Here is a 15,994-nt window from a genome sequence, read left to right as displayed (position 1 = left end):
GTTCTTCTTCACTTTCTGCCATAAGGGTGGTGTCATCTGCATATCTGAGGTTATTGATGTTTCTCCCAGCAATCTTGATTCTAGTTTGTGCTTCCTCTGGCCCAGCATCTCTAACAATTAGTCTAGTATAAAATTTTGCATCCTAAACCTTCACATTCAGCACTATTAACCCCTTTCATGGCTGTTTTCCCCTAAGCATCTCCTGTGTTCTGAGGCTTTATACTCAGTACTTTGTTGTTGCTGATTGGCCAGTCATGTCTGATTCTTTGTGAGCCCATAGACTGCAGCACTCCAGGCTTCTCTGTCCCTCACCATCTCCCAAAGTTTACCCAAGTTCATGTCCATTGCATGGGGATGCCATCCAGCCATCTCATCCTCTGATGCCCTCTTTTCCTGGTGCCCTCAATCTTTCCCAAAATCAGGAAGTTTTCCAGTGAGTCAGTTGTTTGCATCAGATGACAAAAATACTGGAGTTTCAGTTTCAGCATAGTCCTTCCAACAAGTGTTCAGGGTTGATTTCACTTAAGATTGACTAGTTTGATCTCTTTGTTATCCAAGGGACTCTCAGGAGTCTTCTTCAGCACCATAGTTAGAAGGTATCAATTCTTTGGTGTTCCACCTTCTTTATGGTCCAGCTCTCACAACTATACCTGACCACTGGGAAAACCATAGCCATGACTATACATACCTTTGTCAGCAGAGTAGTGTCTCTGGTTTTCAACACACTGTCTAGGTTTGTCATAGCTTTCCTGCAAAGAATCATACATCTTCTGATTTCAGGGCTGCAGTCACCATCCACAGTGATTTTAGAGCCCAGGAAGAAGAAATCTGTCACTACTTCCACCTTCCCCCTCTATTTGCCATGAAGTAATGGGGCCAGATGCCATGATCTTAGTTTTTCTAATATTTAACTTTAAGCCTTTAGGTACAGTACTTTACATATTCATTATGTTTGTTGTTTATAGTCTCACAGCCCCAGATAGAATATCAGCTTCATGTGGTTAAGAATTTTTGTCTATTTCTTTAGTTGATAAATCTCAAATTTGGCACAGAGTTGATATTTAATACATAATATTTGTATGAATGACACATAGCAATTTTTGTTAGCCTAAGTCAGCTACTTGGCAATTATGCAAGCATGGCATTGAGACATCAATTCTATAGTTAATATAAACTATAATTTCAATCTGTGTTTATATTTTGTGAATATTTCCTATAATTATATATTTTATCTCAAATTTGCTCTAAGTTCTTCAAGGGTAAAAATTATGTTTTGGAATTATAGTCCCTCCACTATTATTACTGCATTGCTTTATACATGGTTACAAGTATCAGCTAGAGGAAAAAATATCTTTATTTTATTCTGGCCACCTGGTTTCTAATACTGGATATTTTAATAATGCAGCTAGTGAGTTTTTAGTTTCAAAATTTCATTCCAAATCACTTTAATTTTGTCTATACTAGAAACTTCTGTTGTTTATTTATTCTCATTTTTCTCCTATTTCCAATCCCTATTATTCTCCTCCCATCCTAGGCAACCATTTTAGTATCTTTTATTTACATACATCTATTGATGCACCTCCCTCTAAAACATGTGAAGTTATTTTGGACACATGTGTTATCTTAAACACATTGTGCTGTTCTCACAACTTTCATTCTATTTTCCTCTTTTTTTCACCCTGTATTTTAAAAATCTATCTATATTGCCATCTACACAGCTAGTTTACAAATAATCTTTTATATTGGCCCCTTGGCTTGTTATTCTTCAACTGATGAAAGTAGATAATAGAAACTCTTCTGCTCATCTCACTGTGTGATTATGAAGTTTCAATATGAAAATACATATGAAAAACTCTTGGCAAACATTAAAAATTTATGCTAACGTTAAGTATAATATTTTGCAGAACACCATAATAATAGAGATGACAACAAAGCTTAAGAGATAGAATGAGGAAAATAGTAAAAGTGGGCTCGCCATGTTCATGAAGGGCCTTGAGCTTTGCTGGTCTGGGAAGCTATAGCAAGCTAGTGGTGTCTTAGAGATTGGCATGACTGATCTATAAACCAGAATACTTCAGTTGTCTTCTGATAACCAGACTACTCTTATCATCAACTTGTAATATCAATTGAAGTTGTAATCAGAATTCAACTTTTAAATCTAATTCAGAACAAAGAGACATAGATGGACAGCTGGGTTAGGGAGTTGAAGGGTCAGGAAGAAGCAGGGTTTATTTCACCCAAGATAAAATAACAGATATACTGTTGTTTTTATAATCTCTTGTCCAACTGATTAGACTTCTTTCTGCCTTGGATGTTACTATTTACTTATAAAAAATTTTTCGTTTAGTATCTTTTTTAAAATATATGTCATGAAGAACTGATTTTGTTTACATTGTTTTCTATTTGAAAGTGTTAGTCACTCAGTCGTGTCTGACTCCTTGCAATCCCATGAACTACAGCCCACCAGATTCCTCTGTCCATTAGATTTCCCAAACAAGAATACTGGAGTGGGTTGCCATTTTCTCCTCCAGGGGATCGTCCTGACCCAGGGATCAAACCCAGGTCTCCTGCATTGCAGACAGATTCTTTACCATCTGAGCCATCAGGGAAGCCCCATATTTTGCATTTAATAGCTATTTAGATATTTTTTATTTAATATCTCTAAATAGCTCTTTAATACCTCTAAATATATCATACATGGAGTATACCAAATGCATGCATATAATTTTGTGGTAATAAAAAGAATGAAGTATATAATCTTGTAAACAACACACAGATTAAGAAACAAGCATTGCCTGTGCCCTAAATGACCTCTACCTCCCTCTCTCCTGTATCCATCTCCTTGTCTCTTAAGAAACCACTACCCTAACTTCTGTGACAATTATGTAATGATTTTATTTTTTTAATTTTATCAGACCCATGCTTCCTACTATAAAATGTATTTTAGTTTTTAAATGTCCTATGAATAGAATCCTGTTGTATGTAGTTTTTGATAACAGGCTTCCTTCTCCAGCTGTAGAGCTTGTGAAATTTTCAGTGGCAATACATATAGCTATAAATCATTTATTTTCTTTATGTGAAGAGGCCATAACTTGTGTACATTCTATTATTGAGGGAAATTTCATTGTTCCCAGTTCCCTGATGACTGTGAAAAGTACTGCTATGTGCGTTATTTATGGGTCTCCTGGTACCAGCATGGAAGAGTTTCCAGGCTTTATTCCTAGACCTTGAATTCTAGGTCAGAGCATACCTGCATCACTGACTTTATTAGATACTGGTAGGCAATCTTCTGAAGTATTTGTGTCAATTTACACTCCCTCCATCAATGTATGAGAATCCTCTTTGCTACCTAGCTTCATTCATGGTGCAGATTATTTGTTTATATGATCCACATGATTAGACTATTGCTTTCTCTCATACAATTATATTTTCAATTCTAATTTTCTAAGACTATAGTGCTTATGTTGACCCTCTGTGCTGAACTGAAAGCTACTCTGTCTCCCATGGTTGCTCTCTCAGAAGGCAATTCCCACCTATTTCTTGCTGAATAATAAGTACTAGTCTATCTAAGGAGGGAGCACGTAAGAACAGAGTTTACTGTTCATGAGTGGGGGCGTCCTCAGTCGTGTCTGACTTTTTTTGACCCCACAGCCTGTAGCTCACCAGGCTCCTCTGTCCATGGGATTTCCCAGGCAAGAATACTGGAGTATGTTTCCTCCTCCAGGGGATCTTGCCTACCCAGGGGTCAAGCCCACATCTCCTGTGTCTCCTACATTGGCAGGAGGATTCTTTACCATTACACCACCTCAATAATAATGTCAATAGTGATGAGGATTTCTTGAACTCATCACTATCGGCATTTTTGAACTGGAAAATTCTTTATTGGGAGGGTGTGTCCTGTGCACACTAGGATTTTTCGCAGCATCTCTGCAGTCTAATCATGAGGCATTATGAGAACGTCCTTTCTCAGCTGCTAATGCCAAAAATCTCCCTAGGCATTTCCAAACGCCCCCTGTTGGGGCAAAACAACCTTCAGTTAAGAACCACACTGTGACTGTCTTCACTGTACATCTTGACTGGAGAATTGAGATTAACAGTTGTAGCCTGTGATTTGAGAGGCATCAACAGCCTCTAAACACAAATGAGCACACTTTTTCCTGGATGCAAATGAGGTTTTGAAAAGGGCTGTGCACTTAGAAAGAACATGTGCAAGACAAATGAAAACACAGGTAGTTTCAGGAAGTATGAGTTTATGCTATCATTTGTGTTAGTTTGATTGCTTTGATGAAATGCAAAAATATTTTACCTATAAGCAGTTTCTGCCAGGGGAAAGTAAACAACTGAAGATGATGGACCCCAAATTCCCCCTAATACAGCCGTTACACAGAAAAACAAAAGCATGCTTGAGATAGACTCACACTTCTGGGAACATTCCGTAGACCTACTTCCTCCTCTTCTTCCTGCTTAGTGCAGCTAAAAACCCTGGAAAGAAGACTCTGAAAGGTGGAGAGACAATGGACCAGAGATCTCAGGACTCAATACATGACCCAGCTGTGACCTCCATGGGTTTTCTTTTAGCTTCTTATATCTCAGAATTGAAACTGAAGGAACCAAACAACCTGGAAATGCCAAGAGGTACAAAGGAAAAACATACAGACATCAATAAAATGCCTACTTTCTCAGCCAAAGAACCAGGAAAGGGGGCAGCCTACAAAGACAGAAACCTTGCGGACAACAACCACTCTATTTAACCAAGCAATCCAGAAAAATCCATGCCTTCACCAACTCAGGCAGCCAAGACCGAGAAGAAGCTAGACATCCATCCTTATGAAGCTGTAAAGAAGATCACCTTGCCACCATGGTGTCAAAGAAGGCCAAGTAGAGAGCTGGGACCATCTATTCTACTGGCTGGTTAGGGGGCTGTCTGCTCGGTGTTAGCACAGAACAAACGGCAAGCCTGGACTCACCTTCACCTGGAAGCGATGAAGGTCTGTCTGCTGGTGACTTGTCAGAGAAAGCCTAGAGAGAGTCAGAATGATAGCCACTTCTGGTGGTAGCTAGGCTACCTTTCCACAGTGTCAGTGAAGATGACCTGGGGAGTGGGAACACCCACGCCACCCTGCAGTAACAAAGGAGTACGTCCTACCACATGTGTTAGCAGGTGCCTGAGCAGTGCCAGGAAAGCAGAGTTAAAACAGAATGATTAAATAAGATCCAAAGGCTCATAACACAATACAAAAATGCTCAGGTATCAACTATAAATTTCCATCATATCGAGAACCAGGAAGGTCCTAAACTGAATGGAAAAAAAGACAACCAATAGAAGCCAGTACTGAGATGGCAGAGATACTAGAATTACATCACAAGAATTTTAAAGCCACCATGATTTTTAAAAAGTTCAATGATGAATCACAAAACTCTTGAAACAAAGGAAAATGAAGGATGTCTCAGCAAAGAAACTACACTGAATGTTAAAATAAAGGGGAGACTTGGCTTGAAAACCCTCCAAACAGGCAAAAATCATGTAAGCCACCTAAGCAAAAACTAAATCTAGTTTATTTCATGAACATTAGCAAAGCAGGTTATTTCTTATAAATGCCTCTGATAATCATAAAAAATAACTTGTCATTTTCCCAAAAATGGTATAAGATAACTACTTTTAACCAATCCTTTGCTGTCTAAAGCTCCCCATTGTAATAGCCAATCAATGCAAAGGAGAGTGTCCTGGGCACAAGACCACAGGCAAGGTGAGCAGTGTGGGAGGGGTGACATGAGCGTGAAAGAGATTAGACATCAGAGCATATTCAGAGACCCTGTCGTGTCTGAAAGGCAACTGTGAGAGCTTTGGATTTTACTCTGAGTGAATGGGATGTCTCTTGGGGGTTTCACAATGAGGAATTGTTTGATCTGAGATCCATTTTTGCTAACTCTGCTAACAAGTGAGAAGCCAATTTATATATTGATGAAAAGCTAACAAAACCATAAAGCTGAAATATCACCATATCTCAAAAAATCTCTTATAAGAAATCATTGCCTTCCTTTTAAAAAGCAAAGGTTATTTGAGATTAGAATGTAAGCCAACTGAGGAAAAACTCAGAAATATTCCAACTTCTCTACTTACAGAATAAGCCCCATTATACAGAGATTATTAATCTTAGCCTTTCAAACTATATCTCTTCCTACTTCAAATTCTAAGACAGATGCTCTTTTCCTCTTTGTTAATGATAAGAATCTAAAGATTATTATTAAGATAGTATTGATTAACTCCACCCCTAAGAATGAATGATTTTGAGTGTTGCATAGCTAGTTGCTATGAATGTTGCAACTGAAGGAAGTATTAAATGAATTTCAATTAAAAAGGTAATGTGTTAAAGCTTGCAACCCACTTAAAATTTATCAAAGGATACATTAAGTACATTTTCGCATAGGTGAGTAAAAATTGCATAATATTTAATATCAGTTCATTACTGAACTTATGTAATTATGGAAATCTGACTTGTTACTTTATGATAACACATATAATAGTAATAATTTTACAATTTTAAATTACTTGTGGTAATATCTGAAAGGAAGCATGATGACTTGAAATGACCCTTCTATCAGTTCAGTTCAGTTCAGTTGCTCAGTCATGTCCAACTCTTTGTGACCCCATGAATCACAGCATGCCAGGCCTCCCTGTCCATCACCAACTCCCAGAGTTCACTCAGACTCAAGTCTATCTAGTCGGTGATGCCATCCAGCCATCTCACCCTCTGTCATCCCCTTATCAAAATCCTATGCTGCCATAGGCTTTTTTAATATTTATTTTTATTTATTTGTGTATTTGGCTGTAAGTCTTAGTTGTAGCATGTGGGATCTTTTAGGTGCAGTATATGGGATCTAGTTCACTGACCAGGGATCAAACTTGGATCCCCTGCATTGGGAATGCAGAGTCTTAGCCACTGGACCACCAGGGAAGTCCCTGTCATAGACTTTGATGAGATTTCTTCACATAAACAGAAAGCTAGAATTGAAAATATTAGCAGTCTATCAAAACTATAAATTTCATTCTGTCCCTGCTCTAGAGATTGTGCTTTTGTGGTTTGTCAAAAAAAATTAATAATATAAAACACTGGCAGTATTGAAAATCAGGAAGTATTTCAATGTGTAGTTTTTACTTGTGGTTTCTACCATTTTTCTTTTAATTTTGTGGTCAAGCTTTCACTAAAGGGCATCTTCACAAACAGTAGTTACTAAATTTGGTTTAAAAAGAATGTAATCTATCATTTCTTATAAGAGGTTATTAAAGATATGTTACTACTTTTAGTATTACTTTTTGTGATCTTGTCATTAACATGTATATTTGCTTCACAGTGTTAGCAGAGTTAGCAAAAATGAATCTCAGATTGAACAGTTTCAGCCCACCTGGGAAGCTCAGTGCATTAGGATTCTATCATAAATCTTAGCTTGTTTTCCAGATTTTCATTGTGTTATATTATGCATCTTTTCTGAAGAATCTTTTTCTATTAACATCCATCTTTGTAGTTCACAAGCTATTCTTAAATCACTTACTCAAACTAAGGAGAGTCTTAATACAAAGATACTTAAACTCTCTGGGGTCAGATTGTTTTAGCCTTCCATTTAATAATTACCATTTCAATTTCCCTCCTTATAATTCCACATGTATAAGTTTCATTGTCATATTCTCAAAACTCATAACCTTCTAGATATTTTAAGAACCAGACAACCTCAGATACTCATCAGTGTCTCCCTTATCTGAGCACGAAAATTTAAGGTTAAATGTATATAAAGCTCACATTACTTTTTGTTCTGATAAAGGTATAAAATAACAAGATAGTTCAAATCTTGAAACCATGATATGCAACAATAGTAATGAAAAATAAAATATAACAAATGTTTACCTTTGGTATCTTTTACTTGGCCCAAAAGTCCATCCATGATTTATTAAAATAGAAGATATTTTCCATAATTTATATACTCATAAAACTAATGAGACTATATATAAAACTATTAACTATATATAAAACCACTAAAACTATGTACAGTATAAAAAGAATAAGTTGTAATTGTGCAATCTAGCTTGACTGTTAAAGCTCATTATTTTCACATTTTTATTTCTGTTTACAAGAATAACTACAAGTTAATGAGCTTGAAACCATTTCAAAAAGTCTTGGTCTTTTCAAAGCCTTTTCATTAGAAATCAGCCAAAAAAAGATTTAAAAATATTAATAATGATTTTTTTTTCTTTTTATCAGTGGCATACTAAAGATTTTATTGAATTTTATCTCTTGAAAATTGACAGATTAAGTGGTTATGAACTTTTAATTTTCAGAAAAAAGAACTGAGAAATAAATTTGAATATCTCTTCACCATCAAGTAGCAATTGTGTTGTTTTAATCTTAATAAAAGTAATTGCAGTGCAACTACCTTCTCAAGAAAATCTACAGAGCTTGTATTGCCTAACCACAACAATATGTTTTTCTATTCTTAATTAAATATTTATTTTTTCTGTTATTATTTGTAGAAATACAGAGAGAGACTCCAAAATATTTTCTTTTTCAGATTATTAGAGATAAGTGTGAATAAAATCATACACAATAAACTTAGAAGTAATAGGCATTAGAATCTTCTCCAAAAGAAATTCAAAATATATTATCTATTATATGTAGTTTTCTTTAGGGATCCTCAACTGTCACATTTCTTAAAGAATAAATCACTTCATTAAATCCACTAATTTAATTTTGTGGTCAAAATTTATTGTTTCATTTTCTCTTATTTTATTTAATGACCAGGAAATAGAACAGTAAATTCACTTTTGAGATCTTGTGCTTTACCTTATTCTTTAACAAACTTTTTCTGAGAATGTTCAATACAATATGCTCATTTTTGTTGTTCAGTCGCTAAGTCGTGTCCGACTCATTGTGACTCCATGGACTGCAGCATGCCAGGCTTCCCTGTCCTTCACCATCTCCCAGAGTTTGCTCAAATTCATGTTCATTGAGTCAGTGATGCTATCCAAACATCTCAACCTCTGTTGCCCCCTTCTTCTCCTGCCCTCAGTATGGTCATTAACAGACAAAGCTACAGGTGTTCACATCTTCACACAATGAAATGAATCAATATTCCTGATGGCATCTCCACTACTGCTGTCAAACGATTTTCACTGTCATGGAATTATATGATCACAGAATTCTAGAAAACCTCAGAGAATGGGGAGTCCAACTCTACTCATGACCTGAGCCTAGCCCACTAACACCAATGATCTATGGCCACTGATGTCTTTTGAAAAATTTCCAATGATAGGGCATCATTTGATATCAGAAGCAAAATAACTCTGTTACTGCTTATGACCAGATAGAGATTTTCACATGGTTTCCAACAGAAATGCTCTGTTTTTTTGCCTGACAGCGAATACACTTCTAATCCTTTATAAATTATCCTTGAGCTTCTGCCTAAGGATCTTTTCCCTCCTGTCGCTAGTGTTCGTGACCACTGGTAAATTTAAACAGACACAGCCAGCTAGGTCTTTCCTTTCATCCCAGGGACTGACACACTAATTTTTGCCATCAAAATGAAAGAGACAAAGGGGAATGAAATGCATTCTTGAGCACTCATGTACAGAAAGAAAACAGAAAACACCCTGCATTTAAATATTACCTAAAATCCCATGTAGTCACAACGTGCCCCTCACTGCCAATGCTTCAGTTTATCCCTACGTGCAGAATACGCCGTGAACACCACCTCGACCGGCAGCAGACCACTAACTGCAGTGTTTTAGTGCCTTCTGGTGTTGATGCCTAGAAACGCAGTTGGCATAATTTACACCATTTTAATATGCTACATGTACTGATCTTCCTCATGTTTACCAGGCATTTTCTACTGAAGTTGACAAAACTATCTCAATGTAAAGGTGTATTTATCAATTGTTGAAAGAAAATACCATTTCAGCCTTTTAAATTCTGCATGATTTTATTTCTATTAGATGTCATTATTTCTCAAGAGAAAAGATTTTGAATAACAGGAAAGAGCATGCTCTCTCTATAAATACACTAGTTAAGTCAATATAGAGAAAATCCCAATTTATCTGAGTTTCTTTTATATTTTGAATTGTATAAGAAAAAAATTAACCATAAATAATAAGGGGAGGAAGGTGGCGGGAACTACTTCACTCATTTTTTAAAAATTATTTTTCCACAGAGTAACTCCTATTTCACAGATAAGAAAAAAGACTCTCAGCAGATCAGATTTTAAAATAAAATACTAAAATAACAATACCTTGAAAGTAGTTTGAGCTGTGTTTTTGCAGAATCCTGAATAAATATTTTTATGCTATGAAAAGAGAGATTAGCAGAAATTATTAAAATCAGGTTAATACTGGAACTAAACAAGCTGAGCTGACATAAAAGAGCAAAGTCAACATTTCCTAGTACAGTAAGGGCCCATTTAGCAAATGAGTTTTTCCATTTGCTAAGGAATAGTCTTAAAAACTCCCCAAAGAGCCACTGATCCATACTTCTCATGTATCATTAGGACCATCTCTTCCTCTGTAAAAATTTAAGTCCTACACAGAGAGAAAGACACAGCAAACCAATTTCTCCTGGAAAATATTTTAAAACATTTAAAACTCTCCATAATGGAAGAATTATCCAAACGGAGAAGACTCTTGAGGGTCCCTTGGACTGCAAGGAGATACAACCAGTCCAGTCCATTTTGAAGGAGATCAACCCTGGGACTTCTTTGGAAGGAATGATGTTAAAGCTGAAGCTCTAGTACTTTGGACACCTCATGCAAAGAGTTGACTCATTGGAAAAGACTCTGATGCTGGGAGAGATTGGGGGCAGGAGGAGAAGGGGACGACCCAGGATGAGATGGCTGGATGGCATCACGGACTCGATGGACGTGAGTCTGAGTGAACTTCGGGAGATGGTGATGGACAGGGAGGCCTGGCGTGCTTCGATTCATGGGGTCGCAAAGAGTCAGACACGACTGAGCGACTGAACTGAACTGAACTGAACTGAACATGCTTCAGAAAGAAAATAATTTAAGACAGCACCCAGTCTATAATCCAGCTGTTAAATTTAAGAAATATGAAAAAGTTTAATATCCCTAGACATTATGTTCTCTTTCACAAGTAAAATAATTTACCTTTACCATGTAAAATACTTCTTCCCTGGTGGCTCATGTGGTAAAGAATCTGTCTGCAATGCAGGAGACTTGAGTTCAATCCCTGAGTTGGGAAGATCCCCTGGAGAAGGGAATGGCAACTGACTCCAGTATTCTTGCCTGGAAAATCCCATGGACAGAGGAGTCAGGCGGGCTACAGTCCACAGGGTTGCAAAGAATTGGACATAACTGAGCGACTAACACTTTCACTTTCACCATGTAAAATAAGCATAATAATGATAATATAGCCACCATCGTGCTAGGAAGATCATTTCTTAGCTTTCTCTAATAAGCTGTTTGGATTTAAATTGAACATTTTTTTTTTTTTTTTCTTCTTACATGCGTTCCCAAACATGAATAATGCTTCTTGAATTAGATCATAAAATGTAAAATTTTTTAGCTTATAATTAAGAAAAACTCAAAGTAATCATTACTGCGTGCATGCGTGCTCAATCGCTTCAGTAGTGTCCAAATTTGCCACCCCATGGACTACAGTATTCCAGGCTTCCTTGTCCTTCACTGTCTCCTCGAGTTTGCTCAAACTCATGTCCATCCAGCTGATGATGCCATCCAACCATCTCATCCTCTTCACCCCCTTCTCCTCTTGCCATCAATCTTCCCCAGCATCAGAGTTTTTCCCAATGAGTCAGCTCTTTGAATCAGATGGCCAAAGTAAATAAATTTTAGCATTTGTATAACAAATGTGTACAATTGGGATTAATTTGTTTAGCTCATAGTACTATTTCACTGAAGCATGGATAGGAATTACCTAGAAATTAAAAAACAAAAAAGTGAATTCTATAATAAAGACCAAGCGTATATGCCTAACCAGTTATAGTTTCTATTATAAAACCATTAAAATCATGTTATAAATATATGTAGATAAATGTAGCATTTTTGAAGTAGCTGGGAAGTATATTCATTTTTGCTTGCATTTTTGTTAATATCTTTACTCCATAAATTCTGTTACTAAAATCAACACTAAAAGAATGAAAATAAAGTGTTCATTTGCTTTTCTGCTAATACTGGCTTTGGAATCTCAAAACTCAAAATCACATTTATTTGATTATTTTCCCTTCAATTTATGATTAATCATATTATGTCACTGAAAATTATTTTTATGTAAGTTCTAAAGATTCATTCTCTAAATAACCTAGAGTGTAAATAAAATATCACAGGAAATCTTTACATACTGGGAAACTGGGTCAAAACCTCAGAAGCAATTGGCACATGGAATTCTCTCAACAAAGCATGAAAAATAGATTCTAAAAAACATTTAATTAAATAAAATATTAGTATTAATTGCATTAGTGTTTCTTAACCAAAAATGTAGGATTTTAGTTGTAGATTTTTATTTCTTAATGTATTTTAAATTTTTTTCTTTAAAAAAATAATTTCTTGTTCTTTAAATTGATTTGAAGCCATATGTACAAATAATTGTACTTTATTAAAAGTACTGGTTTTCAGTACATTTATATCATGAAATCCCCTACTGCTTAGTAATTTTTATTTGTCTCATGTTTAGTGTTAAGTACATTCTTGTTTATCATTCCCATGTTTAGTATCTTGTAGGAACTCCTTTCATTTAAATGACAATAGAAAACATTTAAGAGCTAATAAAATATGCATAATGTGCATATCCTCACAAAAAGATTTGAATATATATCTTTCGGGCTAAGCTAAAAGGAGTTTGAGCCAGTTGAAGTTTACTTTTATGAGAGAATCTGAGACAAGGTAATTCGCATTATTTTTATAATAAAAATAATGTTTCCTTCTCTTGCTTTTCCTGCTCAAATGCCTTTCTGATTGATTTAAGGTTCCCAAAGCTTTGTGGTTCATGGCACCCTTAAGTAATTTACTATTTCTCAATTACCCCTTCAATCATTTAATTATCACAAAATGATGTAATAAGGGAATGTGTGTGTTCCCGTTGATCACAGCACCCCTTCTCAAACCCTGGAATCAGATTGCACACTTGCAACCTCATTTCTCATTCCACCTTGACTTTTACATGTTTTTATCAAAGCACCTACCAAAAAACTCAGTTTCCCATAGTTATGACATTATAGAAAGGAATGTAGTGCAATCTAACATTGAAATTATGAATTATTAAGCTACAGATACACCATCTGAAAGATATCCAAATATCTGCCTGTGTTTCCCCTACAAAATGGAGAATAGCCCATTGTGAGCTTATGGTCATGCCCAAATGCATCTCAGAACAAAGTTTGGGAAACCTGGGGTTAAAAGATTTTTTTCTTTAATCTTGAAATTATCCAATATTATGATATTAAATGAAAGATTTAGTCTCATAATTAAATAATTTTGTTTATGTGAAACAATTTTTTATCAGTAAAAGTTACCACTTAGATGTACTCTCCAAATATTTGTAAATTTCTACCTGGCTTGCAGACAGCTGCCTTTCCACTGTGACCTCACGTTCTTCTGTGCACACACACTCTTGCTATCTTTTCCTCTGATTAGGACACCAGTTGTATCAGGGCCCAACCCTTGTCATCTCATGTAGCCTTATTTACCTCCTGAAAGTCTTCATCACCAAATACAGTCACCCCAAAGGTTATGGATTCAATGTAAGGATTTTGAGAGGGCACAACTCAGTCCATTACAAGGTGCTTATGTAAACTCTGTGAGTATATTAGATTAAATAGAAATATTTGTTCACCTCAGCTGACTTTTCTCTTTTTAAATTTATATGTGCCTCAGCTCCTGGGTGCTCTTTGGAAGGAATGATGCTAAAGCTGAAACTCCAATACTTTGGCTACCTCATGCGAAGAGTTGACTCATTGGAAAAGACTCTGATGCTGGGAGAGACTGGGGGCAGGAGGAGAAGGGGACGACCCAGGATGAGATGGCTGGATGGCATCACGGACTCGATGGACATGAGTCTGAGTGAACTCTGGGAGATGGTGATGGACAGGGAGGCCTGGCATGCTGCAATTCATGGGGTCACAAAGAGTCAGACACGACTGAGCAACCGAACTGAACTGAACTGAACAGCTCCTTCTTGTGTTGTTTCATTATCTTGTTTTTTATTTCTAATTTTGTATAGTTTATGTGTTTCTGAGGGGGAAAAGGCACCTTTTAAATTGTATTCCTTAAGTTTTTTTGTAAAAATATCATTTTTCTGCTGTAATCGTTATCTTCCATTTTACAGAATCTCTCTATTATATCTTCTTGGTTGGTTTTACTGCAGCCTTTTTATTGTTCAGTCAGTCGGTCATGCCCAGATCTTTATCACCCAATGGACTGCAGCATGCCAGGCTTCCCTGTCTATCACCATTTCCCTGAGCTTGCTCAAACTCATGTTCATTGAGTTAGTGATGCCATCCAATCATCTGATCCTCTGTCGTCCCCTTCTCCTCCTGCCTGCAATCTTTCCCAGCATCAGGGTCTTTTCTAATGAGTTGGCTTTTTGCATTAAATGGCCAAAGTATTGGAGCTTCAGTGCATAAAACAAAACCTTGTGCACACCAGGACCAAGGGAAAGGAGCAGTGACTCCCACAAGAGACAGAGGCAGACCTGCATGAGTGTTTCCTACAGAGGCATGGGCCAGCACTGACCTGCCGTGGGGACACAGGCTTTGGTTGCAGCAGACCAGGGAGGTACAGCTCGTGGGATAAGTCCTCCTGGCAGAGGGCACCTTCAGCCCCCCTATAGAGCCACTGAGCAGACAACCCACAAACTGGAGAACAATTACACTGATGAAGTTCTCGCACTGATGCAAAAATTCTAGGGCCCACAACAGATTTCCCAGTCTGGGGATCCGGTAAAAGGACCGAGAATCTCCAGGGAAATAGATGCTTGGAGGCCACAACAAAACTTTTGTGTGCACCAGGACCCAGGAGAAAGGAGCAGAGATACCAATGTGACTGAGCCAGACTTGCCTGTGAGTGTCCCAGAGTCTCTGGTGGAGGTATGGGTTGACAGTGGCCTGGCGCTGGGTCAGGGACACTAATTACAACAGTCCTGGGAGTCAGGCCTTTTGAAATAGGTTGCCTTTGAAGGAGTCCTTTTGAAAGAGATTGCCATTGCAGCCATTACCCCTACCATGGTTTAGGCTCAGGCTAACCTTCAGGGAGGGAACACAGCCCCACCCATCAGGAGAAAATTGGATTAAAGATTTACTGAGAGTTCAGTTCAGTTTTGTCACTTAGTCCTGTTCCACTCTTTGCGACCCCTTGGACTGTAGCACGCCAGGCTTTCCTGTCCATCACCCACTCCCGGAGCTTGCTCAAACTCATGTCCGTCAAGTTAGTGATGCCATCCAAACATCTCATCCTCTGTCATCCCCTTCTCCCACCTTCAATCTTTCCGTAGCACCAGGGTCTTTCCCAATCAGTTCTTCACATCAGGTTGCCAAAGGATTGGAGTTTCAGCTTCAGCATCAGTCCTTCCAATGAGTAATCAGGACTGATTTCCTTCGGGATTGACTGGTTGGATCTCCCTGAAGTCCAAGGGACTCTCAAGAGTCTTCTCCAACACCACAGTTCAAAAGCATCAATTCTTTGGCACTCAGCTTTCTTTATAGTCCAACTTTCACATCCATACATGACTACTGGAAAAACCATAGCTTTGACTAGATGGACCTTTGTTGGCAAAGTAATGTCTCTGCTTCTTAATATGCTGTCTAGGTTGGTCATAGCTTTTCTTCTGAAGTGCAAGCGTCTTTTAATTTCATGGCTGCAGTCACCATCTGCAGTGATTTTGGAGCCCCCCAAAATAAAGTCTCTCATTGTTTCCCTTGTTTCCCCATCTATTTGTCTTGAAGCGATGGGACCAAATGTCATTTACTGAGAATGGCCCAGTAAA

The sequence above is a fragment of the Capra hircus genome, chromosome 9, assembly GCF_001704415.2.
Source record: "Capra hircus breed San Clemente chromosome 9, ASM170441v1, whole genome shotgun sequence".
In the NCBI taxonomy this organism is placed as follows: Eukaryota; Metazoa; Chordata; class Mammalia; order Artiodactyla; family Bovidae; genus Capra; species Capra hircus.
The sequence above is the reverse complement of the archived record's forward strand: the minus strand, read 5'-3'. Positions refer to the sequence as shown.